Source organism: Gossypium hirsutum, chromosome A01 (genome assembly GCF_007990345.1).
Source record: "Gossypium hirsutum isolate 1008001.06 chromosome A01, Gossypium_hirsutum_v2.1, whole genome shotgun sequence".
Lineage (NCBI taxonomy): Eukaryota > Viridiplantae > Streptophyta > Magnoliopsida > Malvales > Malvaceae > Gossypium > Gossypium hirsutum.
In genome coordinates, this window is record NC_053424.1 from 50,516,807 (window position 1) to 50,524,746 (window position 7,940).

Consider the following 7,940-nt stretch of genomic DNA (forward strand, 5'->3'; position numbering starts at 1 on the left):
AGCCCAATTATATAATTACACGTGGAAAAAATATTTTTTATTTTTTCTTCTTCTTCCCTTTTATTATTTTTTTTCTCCCCTTCAATTTTTTCATGCTCTCTCTCTCTCTCTCTCTTTTTCCCTTCCCTTCCCTTCTTTTGTTTTTCCTTTTTTTTCTTCTCTCCTTTCTTTATTCTTCTCCCAAACTCCAACGCCGTCACTGCTACCGTTATCACCAACCATTTCCATTTCAATCTTTACCTCTGGTTCTCATACTTGAAATGTAACACCCCTTACCCGTATCCAAGGCCAGAACAGAGTACGAGGCATTACCAGACTTAACAATACACATAGACGAAAATCAGACCATAAAATTTCATTTAATTCAAAACTTTTCGAACACACGAATAACAAACAAAGCTAACTATATCATCACATCAAAACATAGGACATGACACGATTAATTAAACTTATAAACCATAATAGATAAGTACCACATCTCATGATTTTATACAATAACTCAATGCAGACTGATACGTATGGTCAAAATCATAATAAAAATACATATCACAAACCAACTTCCTATACATGCCACTCACTTGATATTTCTAATATTTGAATTAATTTTCCCAAAAATGATAGTTTGATAGTGTGATTTTGCCTCCGACGATCTCCAACCCCGAGCCGACCTGCCAATACTAAAGAAATGGAGAGGAAGGGTAAGCTTTACGCTTAGTAAGTTCATATGAAAATAATAAGCAATTACTACCATGCTTTTCAAGATAAAACACTATAATTGTACAATTACACATATTCAGGACAGGCTATTTTCTGGAGTCCTGGTGTTAAAAAAATCATATCTCAAGTTACAAAACTCGAAATCCAATTCCGTAAATTTTATATGAAACTAGACTCATATGTCTACTTACTAATTTTTTTCTAGAATTTTTGGTTGGGCCATTTAGTACAGTTTATTAGTTAAAGTCTCCCCTGTTTCAGGGTATGACTACTCTGACCCCTGTGTACTACGAACCGAATTTCTCCCTGTACAGAATTCCAATGACATGCCGTTTGTTTCCCTTAAAATTAGATTCAATAAGGAATCCATGCATGTAAGTTATGACTCTCAATAATTTTTGTACAACTTATGGTGAATTTCTAAAGTCAGAACAGGGGATCTCGAATTCATTCAGACCCTGTTTCACAAGAATTCAAATATCACACAATATAGAATTATTTTGCTTCCCCTGTTTCTTTCATGTGAAAATAGACTCATTAAGCTTTATTTCCATAATTTTTTTTAAAATTTAATTCAACTTACACAATTTTTGGTGAATTTTCAAAGTCATGCACTGCTGCTGTCTAATACTGTTTTACTACTAAAGTTCACTTTTACACAATTTCACTTAATCCATTCCATTTTACCGAGGTTCGCTCAAATATTGAGCATATTGCTCATAAATTTAAATAAACATATACTTGCACTTGTTCATCACATAATCACTTTCACATGTATTTTCATTTAATCGATTTCCCGTTGATCTCATCGGAATAATAACAGATACACAATTGCCTGCACATTTTCCCATTTCCACACTCGTAGCCGAAGCTATTTGGTACCCATAGTAGCCTGCACTTAGTACTACACATGCGACCAACAATCTGGTACACGTAGTAGCCTGCACTTAGTACTACACACGTGACCTCACCATCTAATACACGTAGTAGCCTGCACTTAGTACTACACACGTGATCACAGTTTTCGGGTACGCATAGTAGCCTGCACTTAGTACTACACATGCGACCTCACAATAGATCATTCGTATCGTTTTTATTCTGAAGGTTCAATCGGGAAATTCCTCACTTTTCAACATTTTACTAAATTATCCGTAATCAATTTAAATTCATAATTTACATCAAATAACCATTTGATAGGCAGCCACATTTCATATGATATCAAAATATAATAACATAAAAAGAATCGATAGATTATTTATGTACGAATTTACTCGAAGTGTCGATCTCACTATCCATAGTACCAATTGTCCATTCATAGTATAATAAGACACAACTCAAATATCAAATTAGCTTTTAAGAATTTACATAACATATATCACATATTTCATATATCACTTGTCATGTATCTTCATTTTCTTGCATTTCATGTAACATTCTTTCATGTCATATTTCCACATCATAAACACCATTCCATCAACTTTTCCAATATATTAAATCATAAAATATATGCAATAATAGTAAGAAATATAATTCAAACATAACATTGCATTATTATTATCATACGAACTTACCTCGATCCAGAAATAGCAATTTACCATTTTAGTCCATAACCTTGTATTTTCCCGATTTAAGCCCGAATCTCGATTTCCTTCATAATCGAGCTTGGAAGCTTGGAAACCCTAGCCAAGGAGTCTCCCTTGGTATACATGTCCATGGTGAAGAAGATGAGCAAAATTGGCTTTTAATTTTGTATTTTAATTCATTTTACCCCTAAATGACCAAAATGGCCTTACTACTAAACTTTCCAAAAATTCTATTCATGTCCAATATTTGTCCATAAACTTTGAAATTGGTCAAATTTCTATTTAAGACCTCCTAATTAATATTTCAAAGCAATTTCATACTAGAAACTTCTAGAATGCAAGTTTTGCAACTTATTCAATTTAGTCCCTAACTTCAAATTAAGCACTTTATGCATAGAATTTCTTCACGAAATTTTCACACAATCATGCAATCATATCATAGACCTCAAAATAATCATAAAATAATTATTTCTATCTCGAATTTGTGATCACGAAACCACTATTTCGATTAGGCCCTAATTCAAGATATTACAATTCTTCCCCCCCTTTAGGGATTTTCGTCCCCGAAAATCTTACCAGAAAAGTGGTCTTCACTTAGATTCCTCAATTTCATATTCAGTGTTGAAGAACTTTCACTCAGGCGGTGCCTCCAATATATCTCTTTAATTTCTCATATATTCAGAAATTCATTATCAGAAGTCGATCCTCACTGTACTCTTTTAGTTTGCTACTCACTATCACATTTTCCTCTTTCCGCTACTAAAATAATTCTGATATAACCTCGAAAATAATCCTTTCTTCTAGTTACAAAACAATTCATCATGCCATCCTTTACTATTCATTCATTACGTTAATCAAAACCGTCTCAATTGCATTAGCTCAAGTACCAAAATATCTCAATTGAAGACATTAACTATAATTGACTTACTTGAGAGAAGTAATCCACCATACCGATTGAAACTCGCACTTTTATCACTTATACCTTTACTGTTGTCAAACCTTACACGAAAATTAGAAAAATCCCAATATTGAAATCACCACATCACCCAAATCAAATCAGAAGTATAGCCATACTTGACATGATTATCACGAGCTGAAGAATGCACTCCGAACATGAGTCATAGTTGACAAATTACGGAATAAAGATAACAAGAAAACCGAATAAAGAAATCCAAGATAGAAAAACCCAGAATAAAGAAATCCAGAATAAAGAAACCCAAGATACGATACTACCCAAGATACGATACTATGTCGGAAAATTGAAAACCAAACTCATAGGAAAATATAGAAATCCCGATAATTCCTCAGAGAAAAGAAATCCAGTAGAAAACATCATTTAGTCTCACTGGAATCAAATGCAACAAGAACAATGTATCTTCCCATATATATACATATCAAATGGAGCATCAAGTAGAAGAAACAAAATCATAGTATCATACATATTCTCTCATCAATTTTTTTTATCAGGCAGAATGTAATAGAATGCCCGAAGGAATAGGGCAATATAAATTATAAACCAGTCAGGCTACCAATGCTTTCATTTAACATCAGGATTAGAAAACATCCCTATATAACAAGAATTTCTTCAAAAGATCAATAACCATAGAAATATTTCTAGGAACGGATAAACACATAGAACATCTTAGAAGAAACTGCTAAAATCTGTCCAACCGTAACTGTCACACTCAGATATTACACATTTCAGATATCATTTCCCCAACTATTTCTGCCATCACAAATTTCATATTACTTTTCACTAAAGAAGACTAGTTCTGAATAAATTTTTATTTGCACTTTTCTCGACCTTGTACCTTAGTAATTCGATTTATCAAAATGAATTTCTTCTCTAACTGGAACAGTGCATAACTCCAATAATCCTTATGCCAATCTGATACTTTTCTATCTTTGACTTTACTTATCAATTCATTCTTCAATCTCTAATCATATTTATAATTATTCTAACACTGAAATCTTTGGTTTCTCAACCGGAAACTTATTCAGTATAAATCTTATTAAATTCCATTATAAAACACCAATTTGGTAAGGGGAAAGGGGTCGTAGGGCCTCTGATTCAACTCTCATATACATATACATGTAACACAGTTTTCTTCATAGCAATCATATCTCAATCATGTTATTCATTTCGAGTAACTAACATTCATATTGATTTAATGCTCACTTTCTAGTTATCTCATTTAGTCAAGTATAATTATGCATGCATCCTATGTTTTCTGGATAGCTTGACTTATCCATTCATCTACTCGAACAAATCATACTCATGACATCATATAAGGGTTAAACAAACTAGATATTTATATCACAATCACAACTTTCGTTTCGTGCATCATCATATACATATAATTACAATCACATAATTCAGTCCAAACAATTTAACATAGACAAATTCATTTCATTATAATCATTTATCTCATAAAAAATATCATTGACATTCATCAACATTCAACGTTCAATCAAGGCAATGACATTTTCATTCATATCATGATATTAGGAACTTTTACTCATACTTCTATGAATTTCTATTTATCCCGTTCATCTTATCAAGTAAGCCAAGTGCACTACATCATATGAGCATCAAGCAAGTATGGATATTTATCACAACATGACCTTTCATCTCACGTGTTATCACTTATATATATATCATAAAATTTTATTCATACTTTTCTAAATTGAGACTCATCATAATCGTAATTTTATTCAAACACCTTCGCATCACATTGAACATGGTCAGTGCAGCTCAGTTGGAGAGTACCTCTGTCTAAGCAAGACGGTGCTCATATGCGTCGGGAGACATCACACTATCACGGATCAGTGGCATGTATAGCTGGACCTTTTTCGAGAACCGACTAAGCCATAGCTCTGATACCACTAAATGTAACACCCCTTACCCGTATCCAAGGCCGGAACAGAGTACGAGGCATTACCAGACTTAACAATACACATAGATGAAAACCAGGCCATAAAATTTCATTTAATTCAAAACTTTTCAAACACACGAATAACGAACAAAGCTAACTATATCATCACATCAAAACATAAGACATGGCACGATTAATTAAACTTATAAACCATAATGGATAAGTACCACATCTCATGATTTTATATGATAACTCAATGCAGACTGATACGTATGGTCAAAATCATAATAAAAATACATATCACAAACCAACTTCCTATACATGCCACTCACTTGATATTTCTAATATTTGAATTAATTTTCTCAAAAATGATAGTTTGATAGTGTGATTTTGCCTCCAACGATCTCCAACCCCGAGCCGACCTGCCAATACTAAAGAAATGGAGAGGATGGGTAAGCTTTACGCTTAGTAAGTTCATATGAAAATAATAAGCAATTACTACCATGCTTTTCAAGATAAAACACTATAATTGTACAATTACACATATTCAGGACAGGCTATTTTCTGGAGTCTCGGTGTTAAAAAAAATCATATCTCAAGTTACAAAACTCTAATCCAATTCCGTAAATTTTCTATGAAACTAGACTCATATGTATACTTACGAATTTTTTTCTAGAATTTTTGGTTGGTCCATTTAGTACAGTTTATTAGTTAAAGTCTCCCCTGTTTCAGGGTATGACTACTCTGACCCCTGTGCACTACAAACCAAATTTCTCCCTGTACGAATTCCAACGACCATGCTGTTTGTTTGCCTTAAAATTAGATTCAATAAGGAATCCATGCATGTAAGGCATGACTCTCAATAATTTTTGTACAATTTATGGTGAATTTCTAAAATCAAAACAGGGGATCTCAAATTCATTCAGACCCTGTTTCACAAGAATTCAAATATCACACAATATAGAATTATTTTGCTTCCCCTGTTTCTTTCATGTGAAAATAGACTCATTAAGCTTTATTTCCATAATTTTTTTTAAAATTTAATTCAACTTACACAATTTTTGGTGAATTTTCAAAGTCATGCACTGCTGCTGTCTAATACTGTTTTACTACTAAAGTTCACTTTTACACAATTTCACTTAATCCATTCCATTTTACCGAGGTTCGCTCAAATATTGAGCATATTGCTCATAAATTTAAATAAACATATACTTGCACTTGTTCATCACATAATCACTTTCACATGTATTTTCATTTAATCGATTTCCCGTTGATCTCATCGGAATAATAACAGATACACAATTGCCTGCACATTTTCCCATTTCCACACTCGTAGCCGAAGCTATTTGGTACCCATAGTAGCCTGCACTTAGTACTACACATGCGACCAACAATCTGGTACACGTAGTAGCCTGCACTTAGTACTACACACGTGACCTCACCATCTAATACACGTAGTAGCCTGCACTTAGTACTACACACGTGATCACAGTTTTCGGGTACGCATAGTAGCCTGCACTTAGTACTACACATGCGACCTCACAATAGATCATTCGTATCGTTTTTATTCTGAAGGTTCAATCGGGAAATTCCTCACTTTTCAACATTTTACTAAATTATCCGTAATCAATTTAAATTCATAATTTACATCAAATAACCATTTGATAGGCAGCCACATTTCATATGATATCAAAATATAATAACATAAAAAGAATCGATAGATTATTTATGTACGAATTTACTCGAAGTGTCGATCTCACTATCCATAGTACCAATTGTCCATTCATAGTATAATAAGACACAACTCAAATATCAAATTAGCTTTTAAGAATTTACATAACATATATCACATATTTCATATATCACTTGTCATGTATCTTCATTTTCTTGCATTTCATGTAACATTCTTTCATGTCATATTTCCACATCATAAACACCATTCCATCAACTTTTCCAATATATTAAATCATAAAATATATGCAATAATAGTAAGAAATATAATTCAAACATAACATTGCATTATTATTATCATACGAACTTACCTCGATCCAGAAATAGCAATTTACCATTTTAGTCCATAACCTTGTATTTTCCCGATTTAAGCCCGAATCTCGATTTCCTTCATAATCGAGCTTGGAAGCTTGGAAACCCTAGCCATGGAGTCTCCCTTGGTATACACGTCCATGGTGAAGAAGATGAGCAAAATTGACTTTTAATTTTGTATTTTAATTCATTTTACCCCTAAATGACCAAAATGGCCTTACTACTAAACTTTCCAAAAATTCCATTCATGTCCAATATTTGTCCATAAACTTTAAAATTGGTCAAATTTCTATTTAAGACCTCCTAATTAATATTTCAAAGCAATTTCATACTAGAAACTTCTAGAATGCAAGTTTTGCAACTTATTCAATTTAGTCCCTAACTTCAAATTAAGAACTTTATGCATAGAATTTCTTCACGAAATTTTCACACAATCATGCAATCATATCATAGACCTCAAAATAATCATAAAATAATTATTTCTATCTCGAATTTATGGTCACAAAACCACTATTTTGATTAGGCCCTAATTCGGGATATTACATGAAATCTTCAGACCCTAAGGATTCAATGGAGGTCGAAGTGGTGGTGCTGCTCCCTATGACAGACTTAAACTTTGATAGTTCATGGTCATCGCCGTACATTACCACTCTTTTAAGCCCTTAACACTCCTTTAACTTTTTATGATTCTTCTTTAGATGATGAGCTTAATGGTGTCTCT